Raw genomic sequence first — 17,405 nt, 5'->3', positions numbered from 1 at the left:
AGAGTGGCCAATGACAGATTGTTCAAACCAGTGCGGCTCTTTTCAAGAGGAATACAATCGTCAGGGAAAGCTTGGATCAAAACGAAAAAACCAAGTCAACGGTACCAGGGATTCCCAGCCAGTCTCCCATGCTGGTACTTGCCTAGCCTCAAGCTGCTTAGCATTTGCGATCTGACGAGGGCAGGCACATTCAGCTTAGTGTGGCCATTGACCGATTGCTTTCGCGTCTGCTAGTCTTTTCAAGATGAAAACAATCGTAAGGGAAAGCTTTGAGAAAAAAAAAATAGCAAGTCAACGGTACCGGGGATTCCCAGCCAGTCTCCCATGCCGGTACTTGCCCAGCCTCAAGCTGCTTAGCGTTTGCGATCTGACGAGGGCAGGCACATTCAGCTTAGAGTGGCCATTGACGGACAACTAGCACCACAGCTGGTCTTTTCAAGAGATATAAAATTGTAAGGGAAAGCTTTGATAAACCCCCCCCCCCAAAAAAAAAAAAAGAAACTTGCCCAGCCTCAAGCTGCTTAGCATTTGCGATCTGACCAGAGCTGGCACATTCAGCTTAGAGTGGCCAATGACAAATTGTTCACACCAGTGCGGCTCTTTTCAAGAGGAATACAATCGTTAGGGAAAGCTTGGATCAAAACGAAAAAACCAAGTCAACGGTACCAGGGATTCCCAGCCAGTCTCCCATGCTGGTACTTGCCTAGCCCCAAGCTGCTTAGCATTTGCGATCTGACGAGGGCAGGCACATTCAGCTTAGTGTGGCCATTGACCGATTGCTTTCGCGTCTGCTAGTCTTTTCAAGATGAAAACAATCGTAAGGGAAAGCTTTGAGAAAAACAAAATAGCAAGTCAACGGTACCGGGGATTCCCAGCCAGTCTCCCATGCCGGTACTTGCCCAGCCTCAAGCTGCTTAGCGTTTGCGATCTGACGAGGGCAGGCACATTCAGCTTAGAGTGGCCATTGACGGACACCTAGCACCACAGCGGGTCTTTTCAAGAGATATAAAATTGTAAGGGAAAGCTTTGATAAACCCCCCCCCCCCAAAAAAAAAAAAAAGAAACTTGCCCAGCCTCAAGCTGCTTAGCATTTGCGATCTAACCAGAGCTGGCACATTCAGCTTAGAGTGGCCAATGACAGATTGTTCACACCAGTGCGGCTCTTTTCAAGAGGAATACAATCGTCAGGGAAAGCTTGGATCAAAACGAAAAAACCAAGTCAACGGTACCAGGGATTCCCAGCCAGTCTCCCATGCTGGTACTTGCCTAGCCTCAAGCTGCTTAGCATTTGCGATCTGACGAGGGCAGGCACATTCAGCTTAGTGTGGCCATTGACCGATTGCTTTCGCGTCTGCTAGTCTTTTCAAGATGAAAACAATCGTAAGGGAAAGCTTTGAGAAAAACAAAATAGCAAGTCAACGGTACCGGGGATTCCCAGCCAGTCTCCCATGCCGGTACTTGCCCAGCCTCAAGCTGCTTAGCGTTTGCGATCTGACGAGGGCAGGCACATTCAGCTTAGAGTGGCCATTGACGGACAACTAGCACCACAGCGGGTCTTTTCAAGAGATATAAAATTGTAAGGGAAAGCTTTGATAAACCCCCCCCCCAAAAAAAAAAAAAAAAAAGAAAAAAGAAACTTGCCCAGCCTCAAGCTGCTTAGCATTTGCGATCTGACCAGAGCTGGCACATTCAGCTTAGAGTGGCCAATGACAGATTGTTCAAACCAGTGCGGCTCTTTTCAAGAGGAATACAATCGTCAGGGAAAGCTTGGATCAAAACGAAAAAACCAAGTCAACGGTACCAGGGATTCCCACCCAGTCTCCCATGCTGGTACTTGCCTAGCCTCAAGCTGCTTAGCATTTGCAATCTGACGAGGGCAGGCACATTCAGCTTAGTGTGGCCATTGACCGATTGCTTTTGCGTCTGCTAGTCTTTTCAAGATGAAAACAATCGTAAGGGAAAGCTTTGAGAAAAAAAAAATAGCAAGTCAACGGTATCGGGGATTCCCAGCCAGTCTCCCATGCCGGTACTTGCCCAGCCTCAAGCTGCTTAGCGTTTGCGATCTGACGAGGGCAGGCACATTCAGCTTAGAGTGGCCATTGACGGACAACTAGCACCACAGCGGGTCTTTTCAAGAGATATAAAATTGTAAGGGAAAGCTTTGATAAACCCCCCCCCCCCAAAAAAAAAAAAGAAACTTGTCCAGCCTCAAGCTGCTTAGCATTTGCGATCTAACCAGAGCTGGCACATTCAGCTTAGAGTGGCCAATGACAAATTGTTCACACCAGTGCGGCTCTTTTCAAGAGGAATACAATCGTCAGGGAAAGCTTGGATCAAAACGAAAAAACCAAGTCAACGGTACCAGGGATTCCCAGCCAGTCTCCCATGCTGGTACTTGCCTAGCCTCAAGCTGCTTAGCATTTGCGATCTGACGAGGGCAGGCACATTCAGCTTAGTGTGGACATTGACGGACAACTAGCACCACAGCGGGTCTTTTCAAGAGATATAAAATTGTAAGGGAAAGCTTTGATAAACCCCCCCCCCAAAAAAAAAAAAAAAAAAGAAAAAAGAAACTTGCCCAGCCTCAAGCTGCTTAGCATTTGCGATCTGACCAGAGCTGGCACATTCAGCTTAGAGTGGCCAATGACAGATTGCTCAAACCAGTGCGGCTCTTTTCAAGAGGAATACAATCGTCAGGGAAAGCTTGGATCAAAACGAAAAAACCAAGTCAACGGTACCAGGGATTCCCAGCCAGTCTCCCATGCTGGTACTTGCCTAGCCTCAAGCTGCTTAGCATTTGCGATCTGACGAGGGCAGGCACATTCAGCTTAGTGTGGCCATTGACCGATTGCTTTCGCGTCTGCTAGTCTTTTCAAGATGAAAACAATCGTAAGGGAAAGCTTTGAGAAAAAAAAAATAGCAAGTCAACGGTATCGGGGATTCCCAGCCAGTCTCCCATGCCGGTACTTGCCCAGCCTCAAGCTGCTTAGCGTTTGCGATCTGACGAGGGCAGGCACATTCAGCTTAGAGTGGCCATTGACGGACAACTAGCACCACAGCGGGTCTTTTCAAGAGATATAAAATTGTAAGGGAAAGCTTTGATAAACCCCCCCCCCCCCCAAAAAAAAAAAGAAACTTGTCCAGCCTCAAGCTGCTTAGCATTTGCGATCTAACCAGAGCTGGCACATTCAGCTTAGAGTGGCCAATGACAAATTGTTCACACCAGTGCGGCTCTTTTCAAGAGGAATACAATCGTCAGGGAAAGCTTGGATCAAAACGAAAAAACCAAGTCAACGGTACCAGGGATTCCCAGCCAGTCTCCCATGCTGGTACTTGCCTAGCCTCAAGCTGCTTAGCATTTGCGATCTGACGAGGGCAGGCACATTCAGCTTAGTGTGGACATTGACCGATTGCTTTTGCGTCTGCTAGTCTTTTCAAGATGAAAACAATCGTAAGGGAAAGCTTTGAGAAAAACAAAATAGCAAGTCAACGGTACCGGGGATTCCCAGCCAGTCTCCCATGCCGGTACTTGCCCAGCCTCAAGCTGCTTAGCGTTTGCAATCTGACGAGGGCAGGCACATTCAGCTTAGAGTGGCCATTGACAGACAACTAGCACCACAGCGGGTCTTTTCAAGAGATATAAAATTGTAAGGGAAAGCTTTGATAAACCCCCCCCCAAAAAAAAAAAAAAAAAAGAAAAAAGAAACTTGCCCAGCCTCAAGCTGCTTAGCATTTGCGATCTGACCAGAGCTGGCACATTCAGCTTAGAGTGGCCAATGACAGATTGTTCAAACCAGTGCGGCTCTTTTCAAGAGGAATACAATCGTCAGGGAAAGCTTGGATCAAAACGAAAAAACTAAGTCAACGGTACCAGGGATTCCCAGCCAGTCTCCCATGCTGGTACTTGCCTAGCCCCAAGCTGCTTAGCATTTGCGATCTGACGAGGGCAGGCACATTCAGCTTAGTGTGGCCATTGACCGATTGCTTTCGCGTCTGCTAGTCTTTTCAAGATGAAAACAATCGTAAGGGAAAGCTTTGAGAAAAACAAAATAGCAAGTCAACGGTACCGGGGATTCCCAACCAGTCTCCCATGCCGGTACTTGCCCAGCCTCAAGCTGCTTAGCGTTTGCGATCTGACGAGGGCAGGCACATTCAGCTTAGAGTGGCCATTGACGGACAACTAGCACCACAGCGGGTCTTTTCAAGAGATATAAAATTGTAAGGGAAAGCTTTGATAAACCCCCCCCCCCAAAAAAAAAAAAAAGAAACTTTCCCAGCCTCAAGCTGCTTAGCATTTGCGATCTAACCAGAGCTGGCACATTCAGCTTAGAGTGGCCAATGACAAATTGTTCACACCAGTGCGGCTCTTTTCAAGAGGAATACAATCGTTAGGGAAAGCTTGGATCAAAACGAAAAAACCAAGTCAACGGTACCAGGGATTCCCAGCCAGTCTCCCATGCTGGTACTTGCCTAGCCCCAAGCTGCTTAGCATTTGCGATCTGACGAGGGCAGGCACATTCAGCTTAGTGTGGCCATTGACCGATTGCTTTCGCGTCTGCTAGTCTTTTCAAGATGAAAACAATCGTAAGGGAAAGCTTTGAGAAAAACAAAATAGCAAGTCAACGGTACCGGGGATTCCCAGCCAGTCTCCCATGCCGGTACTTGCCCAGCCTCAAGCTGCTTAGCGTTTGCGATCTGACGAGGGCAGGCACATTCAGCTTAGAGTGGCCATTGACGGACAACTAGCACCACAGCGGGTCTTTTCAAGAGATATAAAATTGTAAGGGAAAGCTTTGATAAACCCCCCCCCCCCCAAAAAAAAAAAAAAAGAAACTTGCCCAGCCTCAAGCTGCTTAGCATTTGCGATCTAACCAGAGCTGGCACATTCAGCTTAGAGTGGCCAATGACAGATTGTTCACACCAGTGCGGCTCTTTTCAAGAGGAATACAATCGTCAGGGAAAGCTTGGATCAAAACGAAAAAACCAAGTCAACGGTACCAGGGATTCCCAGCCAGTCTCCCATGCTGGTACTTGCCTAGCCTCAAGCTGCTTAGCATTTGCGATCTGATGAGGGCAGGCACATTCAGCTTAGTGTGGACATTGACCGATTGCTTTCGCGTCTGCTAGTCTTTTCAAGATGAAAACAATCGTAAGGGAAAGCTTTGAGAAAAACAAAATAGCAAGTCAACGGTACCGGGGATTCCCAGCCAGTCTCCCATGCCGGTACTTGCCCAGCCTCAAGCTGCTTAGCGTTTGCGATCTGACGAGGGCAGGCACATTCAGCTTAGAGTGGCCATTGACGGACAACTAGCACCACAGCGGGTCTTTTCAAGAGATATAAAATTGTAAGGGAAAGCTTTGATAAACCCCCCCCCCAAAAAAAAAAAAAAAAAAGAAAAAAGAAACTTGCCCAGCCTCAAGCTGCTTAGCATTTGCGATCTGACCAGAGCTGGCACATTCAGCTTAGAGTGGCCAATGACAGATTGTTCAAACCAGTGCGGCTCTTTTCAAGAGGAATACAATCGTCAGGGAAAGCTTGGATCAAAACGAAAAAACCAAGTCAACGGTACCAGGGATTCCCAGCCAGTCTCCCATGCTGGTACTTGCCTAGCCTCAAGCTGCTTAGCATTTGCGATCTGACGAGGGCAGGCACATTCAGCTTAGTGTGGCCATTGACCGATTGCTTTCGCGTCTGCTAGTCTTTTCAAGATGAAAACAATCGTAAGGGAAAGCTTTGAGAAAAACAAAATAGCAAGTCAACGGTACCGGGGATTCCCAGCCAGTCTCCCATGCCGGTACTTGCCCAGCCTCAAGCTGCTTAGCGTTTGCGATCTGACGAGGGCAGGCACATTCAGCTTAGAGTGGCCATTGACGGACAACTAGCACCACAGCGGGTCTTTTCAAGAGATATAAAATTGTAAGGGAAATCTTTGATAAACCCCCCCCCCAAAAAAAAAAAAAAAAAAGAAAAAAGAAACTTGCCCAGCCTCAAGCTGCTTAGCATTTGCGATCTGACCAGAGCTGGCACATTCAGCTTAGAGTGGCCAATGACAGATTGTTCAAACCAGTGCGGCTCTTTTCAAGAGGAATACAATCGTCAGGGAAAGCTTGGATCAAAACGAAAAAACCAAGTCAACGGTACCAGGGATTCCCAGCCAGTCTCCCATGCTGGTACTTGCCTAGCCTCAAGCTGCTTAGCATTTGCGATCTGACGAGGGCAGGCACATTCAGCTCAGTGTGGCCATTGACCGATTGCTTTCGCGTCTGCTAGTCTTTTCAAGATGAAAACAATCGTAAGGGAAAGCTTTGAGAAAAAAAAAATAGCAAGTCAACGGTACCGGGGATTCCCAGCCAGTCTCCCATGCCGGTACTTGCCCAGCCTCAAGCTGCTTAGCGTTTGCGATCTGACGAGGGCAGGCACATGCAGCTTAGAGTGGCCATTGACGGAAAACTAGCACCACAGCGGGTCTTTTCAAGAGATATAAAATTGTAAGGGAAAGCTTTGATAAACCCCCCCCCCCAAAAAAAAAAAAAGAAACTTGCCCAGCCTCAAGCTGCTTAGCATTTGCGATCTGACCAGAGCTGGCACATTCAGCTTAGAGTGGCCAATGACAAATTGTTCACACCAGTGCGGCTCTTTTCAAGAGGAATACAATCGTTAGGGAAAGCTTGGATCAAAACGAAAAAACCAAGTCAACGGTACCAGGGATTCCCAGCCAGTCTCCCATGCTGGTACTTGCCTAGCCCCAAGCTGCTTAGCATTTGCGATCTGACGAGGGCAGGCACATTCAGCTTAGTGTGGCCATTGACCGATTGCTTTCGCGTCTGCTAGTCTTTTCAAGATGAAAACAATCGTAAGGGAAAGCTTTGAGAAAAACAAAATAGCAAGTCAACGGTACCGGGGATTCCCAGCCAGTCTCCCATGCCGGTACTTGCCCAGCCTCAAGCTGCTTAGCGTTTGCGATCTGACGAGGGCAGGCACATTCAGCTTAGAGTGGCCATTGACGGACAACTAGCACCACAGCGGGTCTTTTCAAGAGATATAAAATTGTAAGGGAAAGCTTTGATAAACCCCCCCCCCCAAAAAAAAAAAAAAAAAAAAAAAAAAAGAAACTTGCCCAGCCTCAAGCTGCTTAGCATTTGCGATCTAACCAGAGCTGGCACATTCAGCTTAGAGTGGCCAATGACAGATTGTTCACACCAGTGCGGCTCTTTTCAAGAGGAATACAATCGTCAGGGAAAGCTTGGATCAAAACGAAAAAACCAAGTCAACGGTACCAGGGATTCCCAGCCAGTCTCCCATGCTGGTACTTGCCTAGCCTCAAGCTGCTTAGCATTTGCGATCTGACGAGGGCAGGCACATTCAGCTTAGTGTGGCCATTGACCGATTGCTTTCGCGCCTGCTAGTCTTTTCAAGATGAAAACAATCGTAAGGGAAAGCTTTGAGAAAAACAAAATAGCAAGTCAACGGTACCGGGGATTCCCAGCCAGTCTCCCATGCCGGTACTTGCCCAGCCTCAAGCTGCTTAGCGTTTGCGATCTGACGAGGGCAGGCACATTCAGCTTAGAGTGGCCATTGACGGACAACTAGCACCACAGCGGGTCTTTTCAAGAGATATAAAATTGTAAGGGAAAGCTTTGATAAACCCCCCCCCCCAAAAAAAAAAAAAAAAAAGAAAAAAGAAACTTGCCCAGCCTCAAGCTGCTTAGCATTTGCGATCTGACCAGAGCTGGCACATTCAGCTTAGAGTGGCCAATGACAGATTGTTCAAACCAGTGCGGCTCTTTTCAAGAGGAATACAATCGTCAGGGAAAGCTTGGATCAAAACGAAAAAACCAAGTCAACGGTACCAGGGATTCCCAGCCAGTCTCCCATGCTGGTACTTGCCTAGCCTCAAGCTGCTTAGCATTTGCGATCTGACGAGGGCAGGCACATTCAGCTTAGTGTGGCCATTGACCGATTGCTTTCGCGTCTGCTAGTCTTTTCAAGATGAAAACAATCGTAAGGGAAAGCTTTGAGAAAAAAAAAATAGCAAGTCAACGGTACTGGGGATTCCCAGCCAGTCTCCCATGCCGGTACTTGCCCAGCCTCAAGCTGCTTAGCGTTTGCGATCTGACGAGGGCAGGCACATTCAGCTTAGAGTGGCCATTGACGGACAACTAGCACCACAGCTGGTCTTTTCAAGAGATATAAAATTGTAAGGGAAAGCTTTGATAAACCCCCCCCCCCAAAAAAAAAAAAAGAAACTTGCCCAGCCTCAAGCTGCTTAGCATTTGCGATCTGACCAGAGCTGGCACATTCAGCTTAGAGTGGCCAATGACAAATTGTTCACACCAGTGCGGCTCTTTTCAAGAGGAATACAATCGTTAGGGAAAGCTTGGATCAAAACGAAAAAACCAAGTCAACGGTACCAGGGATTCCCAGCCAGTCTCCCATGCTGGTACTTGCCTAGCCCCAAGCTGCTTAGCATTTGCGATCTGACGAGGGCAGGCACATTCAGCTTAGTGTGGCCATTGACCGATTGCTTTCGCGTCTGCTAGTCTTTTCAAGATGAAAACAATCGTAAGGGAAAGCTTTGAGAAAAACAAAATAGCAAGTCAACGGTACCGGGGATTCCCAGCCAGTCTCCCATGCCGGTACTTGCCCAGCCTCAAGCTGCTTAGCGTTTGCGATCTGACGAGGGCAGGCACATTCAGCTTAGAGTGGCCATTGACGGACAACTAGCACCACAGCGGGTCTTTTCAAGAGATATAAAATTGTAAGGGAAAGCTTTGATAAACCCCCCCCCCCAAAAAAAAAAAAAAAGAAACATGCCCAGCCTCAAGCTGCTTAGCATTTGCGATCTGACCAGAGCTGGCACATTCAGCTTAGAGTGGCCAATGACAGATTGTTCAAACCAGTGCGGCTCTTTTCAAGAGGAATACAATCGTCAGGGAAAGCTTGGATCAAAACGAAAAAACCAAGTCAACGGTACCAGGGATTCCCAGCCAGTCTCCCATGCTGGAACTTGCCTAGCCTCAAGCTGCTTAGCATTTGCGATCTGACGAGGGCAGGCACATTCAGCTTAGTGTGGCCATTGACCGATTGCTTTCGCGTCTGCTAGTCTTTTCAAGATGAAAACAATCGTAAGGGAAAGCTTTGAGAAAAAAAAAATAGCAAGTCAACGGTATCGGGGATTCCCAGCCAGTCTCCCATGCCGGTACTTGCCCAGCCTCAAGCTGCTTAGCGTTTGCGATCTGACGAGGGCAGGCACATTCAGCTTAGAGTGGCCATTGACGGACAACTAGCACCACAGCGGGTCTTTTCAAGAGATATAAAATTGTAAGGGAAAGCTTTGATAAACCCCCCCCCCCCCAAAAAAAAAAAGAAACTTGTCCAGCCTCAAGCTGCTTAGCATTTGCGATCTAACCAGAGCTGGCACATTCAGCTTAGAGTGGCCAATGACAAATTGTTCACACCAGTGCGGCTCTTTTCAAGAGGAATACAATCGTCAGGGAAAGCTTGGATCAAAACGAAAAAACCAAGTCAACGGTACCAGGGATTCCCAGCCAGTCTCCCATGCTGGTACTTGCCTAGCCTCAAGCTGCTTAGCATTTGCAATCTGACGAGGGCAGGCACATTCAGCTTAGTGTGGACATTGACGGACAACTAGCACCACAGCGGGTCTTTTCAAGAGATATAAAATTGTAAGGGAAAGCTTTGATAAACCCCCCCCCCAAAAAAAAAAAAAAAAAAGAAAAAAGAAACTTGCCCAGCCTCAAGCTGCTTAGCATTTGCGATCTGACCAGAGCTGGCACATTCAGCTTAGAGTGGCCAATGACAGATTGTTCAAACCAGTGCGGCTCTTTTCAAGAGGAATACAATCGTCAGGGAAAGCTTGGATCAAAACGAAAAAACCAAGTCAACGGTACCAGGGATTCCCAGCCAGTCTCCCATGCTGGTACTTGCCTAGCCTCAAGCTGCTTAGCATTTGCGATCTGACGAGGGCAGGCACATTCAGCTTAGTGTGGCCATTGACCGATTGCTTTCGCGTCTGCTAGTCTTTTCAAGATGAAAACAATCGTAAGGGAAAGCTTTGAGAAAAAAAAAATAGCAAGTCAACGGTATCGGGGATTCCCAGCCAGTCTCCCATGCCGGTACTTGCCCAGCCTCAAGCTGCTTAGCGTTTGCGATCTGACGAGGGCAGGCACATTCAGCTTAGAGTGGCCATTGACGGACAACTAGCACCACAGCGGGTCTTTTCAAGAGATATAAAATTGTAAGGGAAAGCTTTGATAAACCCCCCCCCCCAAAAAAAAAAAAAGAAACTTTTCCAGCCTCAAGCTGCTTAGCATTTGCGATCTAACCAGAGCTGGCACATTCAGCTTAGAGTGGCCAATGACAAATTGTTCACACCAGTGCGGCTCTTTTCAAGAGGAATACAATCGTCAGGGAAAGCTTGGATCAAAACGAAAAAACCAAGTCAACGGTACCAGGGATTCCCAGCCAGTCTCCCATGCTGGTACTTGCCTAGCCTCAAGCTGCTTAGCATTTGCGATCTGACGAGGGCAGGCACATTCAGCTTAGTGTGGACATTGACCGATTGCTTTTGCGTCTGCTAGTCTTTTCAAGATGAAAACAATCGTAAGGGAAAGCTTTGAGAAAAACAAAATAGCAAGTCAACGGTACCGGGGATTCCCAGCCAGTCTCCCATGCCGGTACTTGCCCAGCCTCAAGCTGCTTAGCGTTTGCGATCTGACGAGGGCAGGCACATTCAGCTTAGAGTGGCCATTGACGGACAACTAGCACCACAGCGGGTCTTTTCAAGAGATATAAAATTGTAAGGGAAAGCTTTGATAAACCCACCCCCCCAAAAAAAAAAAAAAAAAGAAAAAAGAAACTTGCCCAGCCTCAAGCTGCTTAGCATTTGCGATCTGACCAGAGCTGGCACATTCAGCTTAGAGTGGCCAATGACAGATTGTTCAAACCAGTGCGGCTCTTTTCAAGAGGAATACAATCGTCAGGGAAAGCTTGGATCAAAACGAAAAAACCAAGTCAACGGTACCAGGGATTCCCAGCCAGTCTCCCATGCTGGTACTTGCCTAGCCTCAAGCTGCTTAGCATTTGCGATCTGACGAGGGCAGGCACATTCAGCTTAGTGTGGCCATTGACCGATTGCTTTCGCGTCTGCTAGTCTTTTCAAGATGAAAACAATCGTAAGGGAAAGCTTTGAGAAAAAAAAAATAGCAAGTCAACGGTACCGGGGATTCCCAGCCAGTCTCCCATGCCGGTACTTGCCCAGCCTCAAGCTGCTTAGCGTTTGCGATCTGACGAGTGCAGGCACATGCAGCTTAGAGTGGCCATTGACGGAAAACTAGCACCACAGCGGGTCTTTTCAAGAGATATAAAATTGTAAGGGAAAGCTTTGATAAACCCCCCCCCCCAAAAAAAAAAAAAGAAACTTGCCCAGCCTCAAGCTGCTTAGCATTTGCGATCTGACCAGAGCTGGCACATTCAGCTTAGAGTGGCCAATGACAAATTGCTCACACCAGTGCGGCTCTTTTCAAGAGGAATACAATCGTTAGGGAAAGCTTGGATCAAAACGAAAAAAACAAGTCAACGGTACCAGGGATTCCCAGCCAGTCTCCCATGCTGGTACTTGCCTAGCCCCAAGCTGCTTAGCATTTGCGATCTGACGAGGGCAGGCACATTCAGCTTAGTGTGGCCATTGACCGATTGCTTTCGCGTCTGCTAGTCTTTTCAAGATGAAAACAATCGTAAGGGAAAGCTTTGAGAAAAACAAAATAGCAAGTCAACAGTACCGGGGATTCCCAGCCAGTCTCCCATGCCGGTACTTGCCCAGCCTCAAGCTGCTTAGCGTTTGCGATCTGACGAGGGCAGGCACATTCAGCTTAGAGTGGCCATTGACGGACAACTAGCACCACAGCGGGTCTTTTCAAGAGATATAAAATTGTAAGGGAAAGCTTTGATAAACCCCCCCCCCAAAAAAAAAAAAAAAAAAAGAAACTTGCCCAGCCTCAAGCTGCTTAGCATTTGCGATCTAACCAGAGCTGGCACATTCAGCTTAGAGTGGCCAATGACAGATTGTTCACACCAGTGCGGCTCTTTTCAAGAGGAATACAATCGTCAGGGAAAGCTTGGATCAAAACGAAAAAACCAAGTCAACGGTACCAGGGATTCCCAGCCAGTCTCCCATGCTGGTACTTGCCTAGCCTCAAGCTGCTTAGCATTTGCGATCTGACGAGGGCAGGCACATTCAGCTTAGTGTGGCCATTGACCGATTGCTTTCGCGCCTGCTAGTCTTTTCAAGATGAAAACAATCGTAAGGGAAAGCTTTGAGAAAAACAAAATAGCAAGTCAACGGTACCGGGGATTCCCAGCCAGTCTCCCATGCCGGTACTTGCCCAGCCTCAAGCTGCTTAGCGTTTGCGATCTGACGAGGGCATGCACATTCAGCTAAGAGTGGCCATTGACGGACAACTAGCACCACAGCGGGTCTTTTCAAGAGATATAAAATTGTAAGGGAAAGCTTTGATAAACCCCCCCCCCCCAAAAAAAAAAAAAAAAAAAGAAAAAAGAAACTTGCCCAGCCTCAAGCTGCTTAGCATTTGCGATCTGACCAGAGCTGGCACATTCAGCTTAGAGTGGCCAATGACAGATTGTTCAAACCAGTGCGGCTCTTTTCAAGAGGAATACAATCGTCAGGGAAAGCTTGGATCAAAACGAAAAAACCAAGTCAACGGTACCAGGGATTCCCAGCCAGTCTCCCATGCTGGTACTTGCCTAGCCTCAAGCTGCTTAGCATTTGCGATCTGACGAGGGCAGGCACATTCAGCTTAGTGTGGCCATTGACCGATTGCTTTCGCGTCTGCTAGTCTTTTCAAGATGAAAACAATCGTAAGGGAAAGCTTTGAGAAAAAAAAAATAGCAAGTCAACGGTACCGGGGATTCCCAGCCAGTCTCCCATGCCGGTACTTGCCCAGCCTCAAGCTGCTTAGCGTTTGCGATCTGACGAGGGCAGGCACATTCAGCTTAGAGTGGCCATTGACGGACAACTAGCACCACAGCTGGTCTTTTCAAGAGATATAAAATTGTAAGGGAAAGCTTTGATAAACCCCCCCCCCCCAAAAAAAAAAAAAGAAACTTGCCCAGCCTCAAGCTGCTTAGCATTTGCGATCTGACCAGAGCTGGCACATTCAGCTTAGAGTGGCCAATGACAAATTGTTCACACCAGTGCGGCTCTTTTCAAGAGGAATACAATCGTTAGGGAAAGCTTGGATCAAAACGAAAAAACCAAGTCAACGGTACCAGGGATTCCCAGCCAGTCTCCCATGCTGGTACTTGCCTAGCCCCAAGCTGCTTAGCATTTGCGATCTGACGAGGGCAGGCACATTCAGCTTAGTGTGGCCATTGACCGATTGCTTTCGCGTCTGCTAGTCTTTTCAAGATGAAAACAATCGTAAGGGAAAGCTTTGAGAAAAACAAAATAGCAAGTCAACGGTACCGGGGATTCCCAGCCAGTCTCCCATGCCGGTACTTGCCCAGCCTCAAGCTGCTTAGCGTTTGCGATCTGACGAGGGCAGGCACATTCAGCTTAGAGTGGCAATTGACGGACAACTAGCACCACAGCGGGTCTTTTCAAGAGATATAAAATTGTAAGGGAAAGCTTTGATAAACCCCCCCCCCCCCAAAAAAAAAAAAGAAACTTGCCCAGCCTCAAGCTGCTTAGCATTTGCGATCTAACCAGAGCTGGCACATTCAGCTTAGAGTGGCCAATGACAGATTGTTCACACCAGTGCGGCTCTTTTCAAGAGGAATACAATCGTCAGGGAAAGCTTGGATCAAAACGAAAAAACCAAGTCAACGGTACCAGGGATTCCCAGCCAGTCTCCCATGCTGGTACTTGCCTAGCCTCAAGCTGCTTAGCATTTGCGATCTGACGAGGGCAGGCACATTCAGCTTAGTGTGGCCATTGACCGATTGCTTTCGCGTCTGCTAGTCTTTTCAAGATGAAAACAATCGTAAGGGAAAGCTTTGAGAAAAACAAAATAGCAAGTCAACGGTACCGGGGATTCCCAGCCAGTCTCCCATGCCGGTACTTGCCCAGCCTCAAGCTGCTTAGCGTTTGCGATCTGACGAGGGCAGGCACATTCAGCTTAGAGTGGCCATTGACGGACAACTAGCACCACAGCGGGTCTTTTCAAGAGATATAAAATTGTAAGGGAAAGCTTTGATAAACCCCCCCCCAAAAAAAAAAAAAAAAAAAGAAAAAAGAAACTTGCCCAGCCTCAAGCTGCTTATCATTTGCGATCTGACCAGAGCTCGCACATTCAGCTTAGAGTGGCCAATGACAGATTGTTCAAACCAGTGCGGCTCTTTTCAAGAGGAATACAATCGTCAGGGAAAGCTTGGATCAAAACGAAAAAACCAAGTCAACGGTACCAGGGATTCCCAGCCAGTCTCCCATGCTGGTACTTGCCTAGCCTCAAGCTGCTTAGCATTTGCGATCTGACGAGGGCAGGCACATTCAGCTTAGTGTGGCCATTGACCGATTGCTTTCGCGTCTGCTAGTCTTTTCAAGATGAAAACAATCGTAAGGGAAAGCTTTGAGAAAAAAAAAATAGCAAGTCAACGGTACCGGGGATTCCCAGCCAGTCTCCCATGCCGGTACTTGCCCAGCCTCAAGCTGCTTAGCGTTTGCGATCTGACGAGGGCAGGCACATTCAGCTTAGAGTGGCCATTGACGGAAAACTAGCACCACAGCGGGTCTTTTCAAGAGATATAAAATTGTAAGGGAAAGCTTTGATAAACCCCCCCCCCCCAAAAAAAAAAAAGAAACTTGCCCAGCCTCAAGCTGCTTAGCATTTGCGATCTGACCAGAGCTGGCACATTCAGCTTAGAGTGGCCAATGACAAATTGTTCACACCAGTGCGGCTCTTTTCAAGAGGAATACAATCGTTAGGGAAAGCTTGGATCAAAACGAAAAAACCAAGTCAACGGTACCAGGGATTCCCAGCCAGTCTCCCATGCTGGTAAACTTGCCTAGCCCCAAGCTGCTTAGCATTTGCGATCTGACGAGGGCAGGCACATTCAGCTTAGTGTGGCCATTGACCAATTGCTTTCGCGTCTGCTAGTCTTTTCAAGATGAAAACAATCGTAAGGGAAAGCTTTGAGAAAAACAAAATAGCAAGTCAACGGTACCGGGGATTCCCAGCCAGTCTCCCATGCCGGTACTTGCCCAGCCTCAAGCTGCTTAGCGTTTGCGATCTGACGAGGGCAGGCACATTCAGCTTAGAGTGGCCATTGACGGACAACTAGCACCACAGCGGGTCTTTTCAAGAGATATAAAATTGTAAGGGAAAGCTTTGATAAACCCCCCCCCCCCCAAAAAAAAAAAAAAAGAAACTTGCCCAGCCTCAAGCTGCTTAGCATTTGCGATCTAACCAGAGCTGGCACATTCAGCTTAGAGTGGCCAATGACAGATTGTTCACACCAGTGCGGCTCTTTTCAAGAGGAATACAATCGTCAGGGAAAGCTTGGATCAAAACGAAAAAACCAAGTCAACGGTACCAGGGATTCCCAGCCAGTCTCCCATGCTGGTACTTGCCTAGCCTCAAGCTGCTTAGCATTTGCGATCTGACGAGGGCAGGCACATTCAGCTTAGTGTGGCCATTGACCGATTGCTTTCGCGTCTGCTAGTCTTTTCAAGATGAAAACAATCGTAAGGGAAAGCTTTGAGAAAAACAAAATAGCAAGTCAAGGGTACCGGGGATTCCCAGCCAGTCTCCCATGCCGGTACTTGCCCAGCCTCAAGCTGCTTAGCGTTTGCGATCTGACGAGGGCAGGCACATTCAGCTTAGAGTGGCCATTGACGGACAACTAGCACCACAGCGGGTCTTTTCAAGAGATATAAAATTGTAAGGGAAAGCTTTGATAAACCCCCCCCCCAAAAAAAAAAAAAAAAAAGAAAAAAGAAACTTGCCCAGCCTCACGCTGCTTAGCATTTGCGATCTGACCAGAGCTGGCACATTCAGCTTAGAGTGGCCAATGACAGATTGTTCAAACCAGTGCGGCTCTTTTCAAGAGGAATACAATCGTCAGGGAAAGCTTGGATCAAAACGAAAAAACCAAGTCAACGGTACCAGGGATTCCCAGCCAGTCTCCCATGCTGGTACTTGCCTAGCCTCAAGCTGCTTAGCATTTGCGATCTGACGAGGGCAGGCACATTCAGCTTAGTGTGGCCATTGACCGATTGCTTTCGCGTCTGCTAGTCTTTTCAAGATGAAAACAATCGTAAGGGAAAGCTTTGAGAAAAACAAAATAGCAAGTCAACGGTACCGGGGATTCCCAGCCAGTCTCCCATGCCGGTACTTGCCCAGCCTCAAGCTGCTTAGCGTTTGCGATCTGACGAGGGCAGGCACATTCAGCTTAGAGTGGCCATTGACGGACAACTAGCACCACAGCGGGTCTTTTCAAGAGATATAAAATTGTAAGGGAAAGCTTTGATAAACCCCCCCCCCCAAAAAAAAAAAAAAATAAACTTGCCCAGCCTCAAGCTGCTTAGCATTTGCGATCTAACCAGAGCTGGCACATTCAGCTTAGAGTGGCCAATGACAGATTGTTCACACCAGTGCGGCTCTTTTCAAGAGGAATACAATCGTCAGGGAAAGCTTGGATCAAAACGAAAAAACCAAGTCAACGGTACCAGGGATTCCCAGCCAGTCTCCCATGCTGGTACTTGCCTAGCCTCAAGCTGCTTAGCATTTGCGATCTGAAGAGGGCAGGCACATTCAGCTTAGTGTGGCCATTGACCGATTGCTTTTGCGTCTGCTAGTCTTTTCAAGATGAAAACAATCGTAAGGGAAAGCTTTGAGAAAAACAAAATAGCAAGTCAACGGTACCGGGGATTCCCAGCCAGTCTCCCATGCCGGTACTTGCCCAGCCTCAAGCTGCTTAGCGTTTGCGATCTGACGAGGGCAGGCACATTCAGCTTAGAGTGGCCATTGACGGAAAACTAGCACCACAGCGGGTCTTTTCAAGAGATATAAAATTGTAAGGGAAAGCTTTGATAAACCCCCCCCCCCCCAAAAAAAAAAAAGTAACTTGCCCAGCCTCAAGCTGCTTAGCATTTGCGATCTGACCAGAGCTGGCACATTCAGCTTAGAGTGGCCAATGACAAATTGTTCACACCAGTGCGGCTCTTTTCAAGAGGAATACAATCGTTAGGGAAAGCTTGGATCAAAACGAAAAAACCAAGTCAACGGTACCAGGGATTCCCAGCCAGTCTCCCATGCTGGTACTTGCCTAGCCCCAAGCTGCTTAGCATTTGCGATCTGACGAGGGCAGGCACATTCAGCTTAGTGTGGCCATTGACCGATTGCTTTCGCGTCTGCTAGTCTTTTCA

At 47.8% G+C, this 17,405-nt stretch overlaps 51 pseudogenes; all 51 read right to left on the bottom strand.

The window, feature by feature from the left end:
• Positions 1-93: 93 nt before the first annotated feature.
• On the bottom strand, positions 94-212 carry LOC143797536 (5S ribosomal RNA; annotated as a pseudogene).
• Positions 213-289: 77 nt separating this feature from the next.
• On the bottom strand, positions 290-408 carry LOC143799832 (5S ribosomal RNA; annotated as a pseudogene).
• A 246-nt stretch (positions 409-654) lies between these two features.
• Positions 655-773, bottom strand: LOC143798231 (5S ribosomal RNA; annotated as a pseudogene).
• A 77-nt stretch (positions 774-850) lies between these two features.
• Positions 851-969, bottom strand: LOC143799831 (5S ribosomal RNA; annotated as a pseudogene).
• A 248-nt stretch (positions 970-1,217) lies between these two features.
• On the bottom strand, positions 1,218-1,336 carry LOC143797535 (5S ribosomal RNA; annotated as a pseudogene).
• Positions 1,337-1,413: 77 nt separating this feature from the next.
• Positions 1,414-1,532, bottom strand: LOC143799830 (5S ribosomal RNA; annotated as a pseudogene).
• A 257-nt stretch (positions 1,533-1,789) lies between these two features.
• Positions 1,790-1,908, bottom strand: LOC143800421 (5S ribosomal RNA; annotated as a pseudogene).
• A 442-nt stretch (positions 1,909-2,350) lies between these two features.
• LOC143800441 (5S ribosomal RNA) lies at positions 2,351-2,469 on the bottom strand (annotated as a pseudogene).
• A 257-nt stretch (positions 2,470-2,726) lies between these two features.
• Positions 2,727-2,845, bottom strand: LOC143797533 (5S ribosomal RNA; annotated as a pseudogene).
• Positions 2,846-3,288: 443 nt separating this feature from the next.
• Positions 3,289-3,407, bottom strand: LOC143800440 (5S ribosomal RNA; annotated as a pseudogene).
• Positions 3,408-3,859: 452 nt separating this feature from the next.
• LOC143798229 (5S ribosomal RNA) lies at positions 3,860-3,978 on the bottom strand (annotated as a pseudogene).
• A 77-nt stretch (positions 3,979-4,055) lies between these two features.
• On the bottom strand, positions 4,056-4,174 carry LOC143800519 (5S ribosomal RNA; annotated as a pseudogene).
• A 247-nt stretch (positions 4,175-4,421) lies between these two features.
• Positions 4,422-4,540, bottom strand: LOC143798228 (5S ribosomal RNA; annotated as a pseudogene).
• Positions 4,541-4,617: 77 nt separating this feature from the next.
• On the bottom strand, positions 4,618-4,736 carry LOC143799829 (5S ribosomal RNA; annotated as a pseudogene).
• A 250-nt stretch (positions 4,737-4,986) lies between these two features.
• LOC143798780 (5S ribosomal RNA) lies at positions 4,987-5,105 on the bottom strand (annotated as a pseudogene).
• Positions 5,106-5,182: 77 nt separating this feature from the next.
• LOC143799828 (5S ribosomal RNA) lies at positions 5,183-5,301 on the bottom strand (annotated as a pseudogene).
• A 257-nt stretch (positions 5,302-5,558) lies between these two features.
• Positions 5,559-5,677, bottom strand: LOC143797532 (5S ribosomal RNA; annotated as a pseudogene).
• Positions 5,678-5,754: 77 nt separating this feature from the next.
• On the bottom strand, positions 5,755-5,873 carry LOC143799827 (5S ribosomal RNA; annotated as a pseudogene).
• Positions 5,874-6,130: 257 nt separating this feature from the next.
• On the bottom strand, positions 6,131-6,249 carry LOC143797944 (5S ribosomal RNA; annotated as a pseudogene).
• A 77-nt stretch (positions 6,250-6,326) lies between these two features.
• On the bottom strand, positions 6,327-6,445 carry LOC143800612 (5S ribosomal RNA; annotated as a pseudogene).
• A 246-nt stretch (positions 6,446-6,691) lies between these two features.
• Positions 6,692-6,810, bottom strand: LOC143798227 (5S ribosomal RNA; annotated as a pseudogene).
• Positions 6,811-6,887: 77 nt separating this feature from the next.
• Positions 6,888-7,006, bottom strand: LOC143799825 (5S ribosomal RNA; annotated as a pseudogene).
• A 260-nt stretch (positions 7,007-7,266) lies between these two features.
• LOC143797530 (5S ribosomal RNA) lies at positions 7,267-7,385 on the bottom strand (annotated as a pseudogene).
• Positions 7,386-7,462: 77 nt separating this feature from the next.
• On the bottom strand, positions 7,463-7,581 carry LOC143799824 (5S ribosomal RNA; annotated as a pseudogene).
• Positions 7,582-7,839: 258 nt separating this feature from the next.
• On the bottom strand, positions 7,840-7,958 carry LOC143797529 (5S ribosomal RNA; annotated as a pseudogene).
• A 77-nt stretch (positions 7,959-8,035) lies between these two features.
• Positions 8,036-8,154, bottom strand: LOC143798541 (5S ribosomal RNA; annotated as a pseudogene).
• A 246-nt stretch (positions 8,155-8,400) lies between these two features.
• LOC143798226 (5S ribosomal RNA) lies at positions 8,401-8,519 on the bottom strand (annotated as a pseudogene).
• Positions 8,520-8,596: 77 nt separating this feature from the next.
• On the bottom strand, positions 8,597-8,715 carry LOC143799823 (5S ribosomal RNA; annotated as a pseudogene).
• A 248-nt stretch (positions 8,716-8,963) lies between these two features.
• LOC143800516 (5S ribosomal RNA) lies at positions 8,964-9,082 on the bottom strand (annotated as a pseudogene).
• An 818-nt stretch (positions 9,083-9,900) lies between these two features.
• LOC143797528 (5S ribosomal RNA) lies at positions 9,901-10,019 on the bottom strand (annotated as a pseudogene).
• A 442-nt stretch (positions 10,020-10,461) lies between these two features.
• LOC143800439 (5S ribosomal RNA) lies at positions 10,462-10,580 on the bottom strand (annotated as a pseudogene).
• A 77-nt stretch (positions 10,581-10,657) lies between these two features.
• LOC143799822 (5S ribosomal RNA) lies at positions 10,658-10,776 on the bottom strand (annotated as a pseudogene).
• A 257-nt stretch (positions 10,777-11,033) lies between these two features.
• On the bottom strand, positions 11,034-11,152 carry LOC143797527 (5S ribosomal RNA; annotated as a pseudogene).
• A 77-nt stretch (positions 11,153-11,229) lies between these two features.
• Positions 11,230-11,348, bottom strand: LOC143800428 (5S ribosomal RNA; annotated as a pseudogene).
• Positions 11,349-11,594: 246 nt separating this feature from the next.
• On the bottom strand, positions 11,595-11,713 carry LOC143798225 (5S ribosomal RNA; annotated as a pseudogene).
• Positions 11,714-11,790: 77 nt separating this feature from the next.
• LOC143800506 (5S ribosomal RNA) lies at positions 11,791-11,909 on the bottom strand (annotated as a pseudogene).
• A 251-nt stretch (positions 11,910-12,160) lies between these two features.
• On the bottom strand, positions 12,161-12,279 carry LOC143797526 (5S ribosomal RNA; annotated as a pseudogene).
• A 456-nt stretch (positions 12,280-12,735) lies between these two features.
• On the bottom strand, positions 12,736-12,854 carry LOC143797525 (5S ribosomal RNA; annotated as a pseudogene).
• A 77-nt stretch (positions 12,855-12,931) lies between these two features.
• Positions 12,932-13,050, bottom strand: LOC143799821 (5S ribosomal RNA; annotated as a pseudogene).
• Positions 13,051-13,297: 247 nt separating this feature from the next.
• LOC143798224 (5S ribosomal RNA) lies at positions 13,298-13,416 on the bottom strand (annotated as a pseudogene).
• Positions 13,417-13,859: 443 nt separating this feature from the next.
• LOC143797524 (5S ribosomal RNA) lies at positions 13,860-13,978 on the bottom strand (annotated as a pseudogene).
• A 77-nt stretch (positions 13,979-14,055) lies between these two features.
• Positions 14,056-14,174, bottom strand: LOC143799820 (5S ribosomal RNA; annotated as a pseudogene).
• A 257-nt stretch (positions 14,175-14,431) lies between these two features.
• LOC143797523 (5S ribosomal RNA) lies at positions 14,432-14,550 on the bottom strand (annotated as a pseudogene).
• Positions 14,551-14,627: 77 nt separating this feature from the next.
• Positions 14,628-14,746, bottom strand: LOC143799819 (5S ribosomal RNA; annotated as a pseudogene).
• A 444-nt stretch (positions 14,747-15,190) lies between these two features.
• Positions 15,191-15,309, bottom strand: LOC143799818 (5S ribosomal RNA; annotated as a pseudogene).
• Positions 15,310-15,559: 250 nt separating this feature from the next.
• On the bottom strand, positions 15,560-15,678 carry LOC143797522 (5S ribosomal RNA; annotated as a pseudogene).
• A 453-nt stretch (positions 15,679-16,131) lies between these two features.
• LOC143797521 (5S ribosomal RNA) lies at positions 16,132-16,250 on the bottom strand (annotated as a pseudogene).
• Positions 16,251-16,327: 77 nt separating this feature from the next.
• Positions 16,328-16,446, bottom strand: LOC143799817 (5S ribosomal RNA; annotated as a pseudogene).
• A 248-nt stretch (positions 16,447-16,694) lies between these two features.
• On the bottom strand, positions 16,695-16,813 carry LOC143798474 (5S ribosomal RNA; annotated as a pseudogene).
• A 77-nt stretch (positions 16,814-16,890) lies between these two features.
• On the bottom strand, positions 16,891-17,009 carry LOC143799816 (5S ribosomal RNA; annotated as a pseudogene).
• Positions 17,010-17,256: 247 nt separating this feature from the next.
• On the bottom strand, positions 17,257-17,375 carry LOC143798223 (5S ribosomal RNA; annotated as a pseudogene).
• Positions 17,376-17,405: the final 30 nt, after the last annotated feature.

The sequence above is a fragment of the Ranitomeya variabilis genome, chromosome 1 (assembly GCF_051348905.1).
Source record: "Ranitomeya variabilis isolate aRanVar5 chromosome 1, aRanVar5.hap1, whole genome shotgun sequence".
Classification (NCBI taxonomy): Eukaryota; Metazoa; Chordata; class Amphibia; order Anura; family Dendrobatidae; genus Ranitomeya; species Ranitomeya variabilis.
Note: the sequence above shows the minus strand (reverse complement) of the source record. Positions and strands in the feature narration are given on the sequence as shown.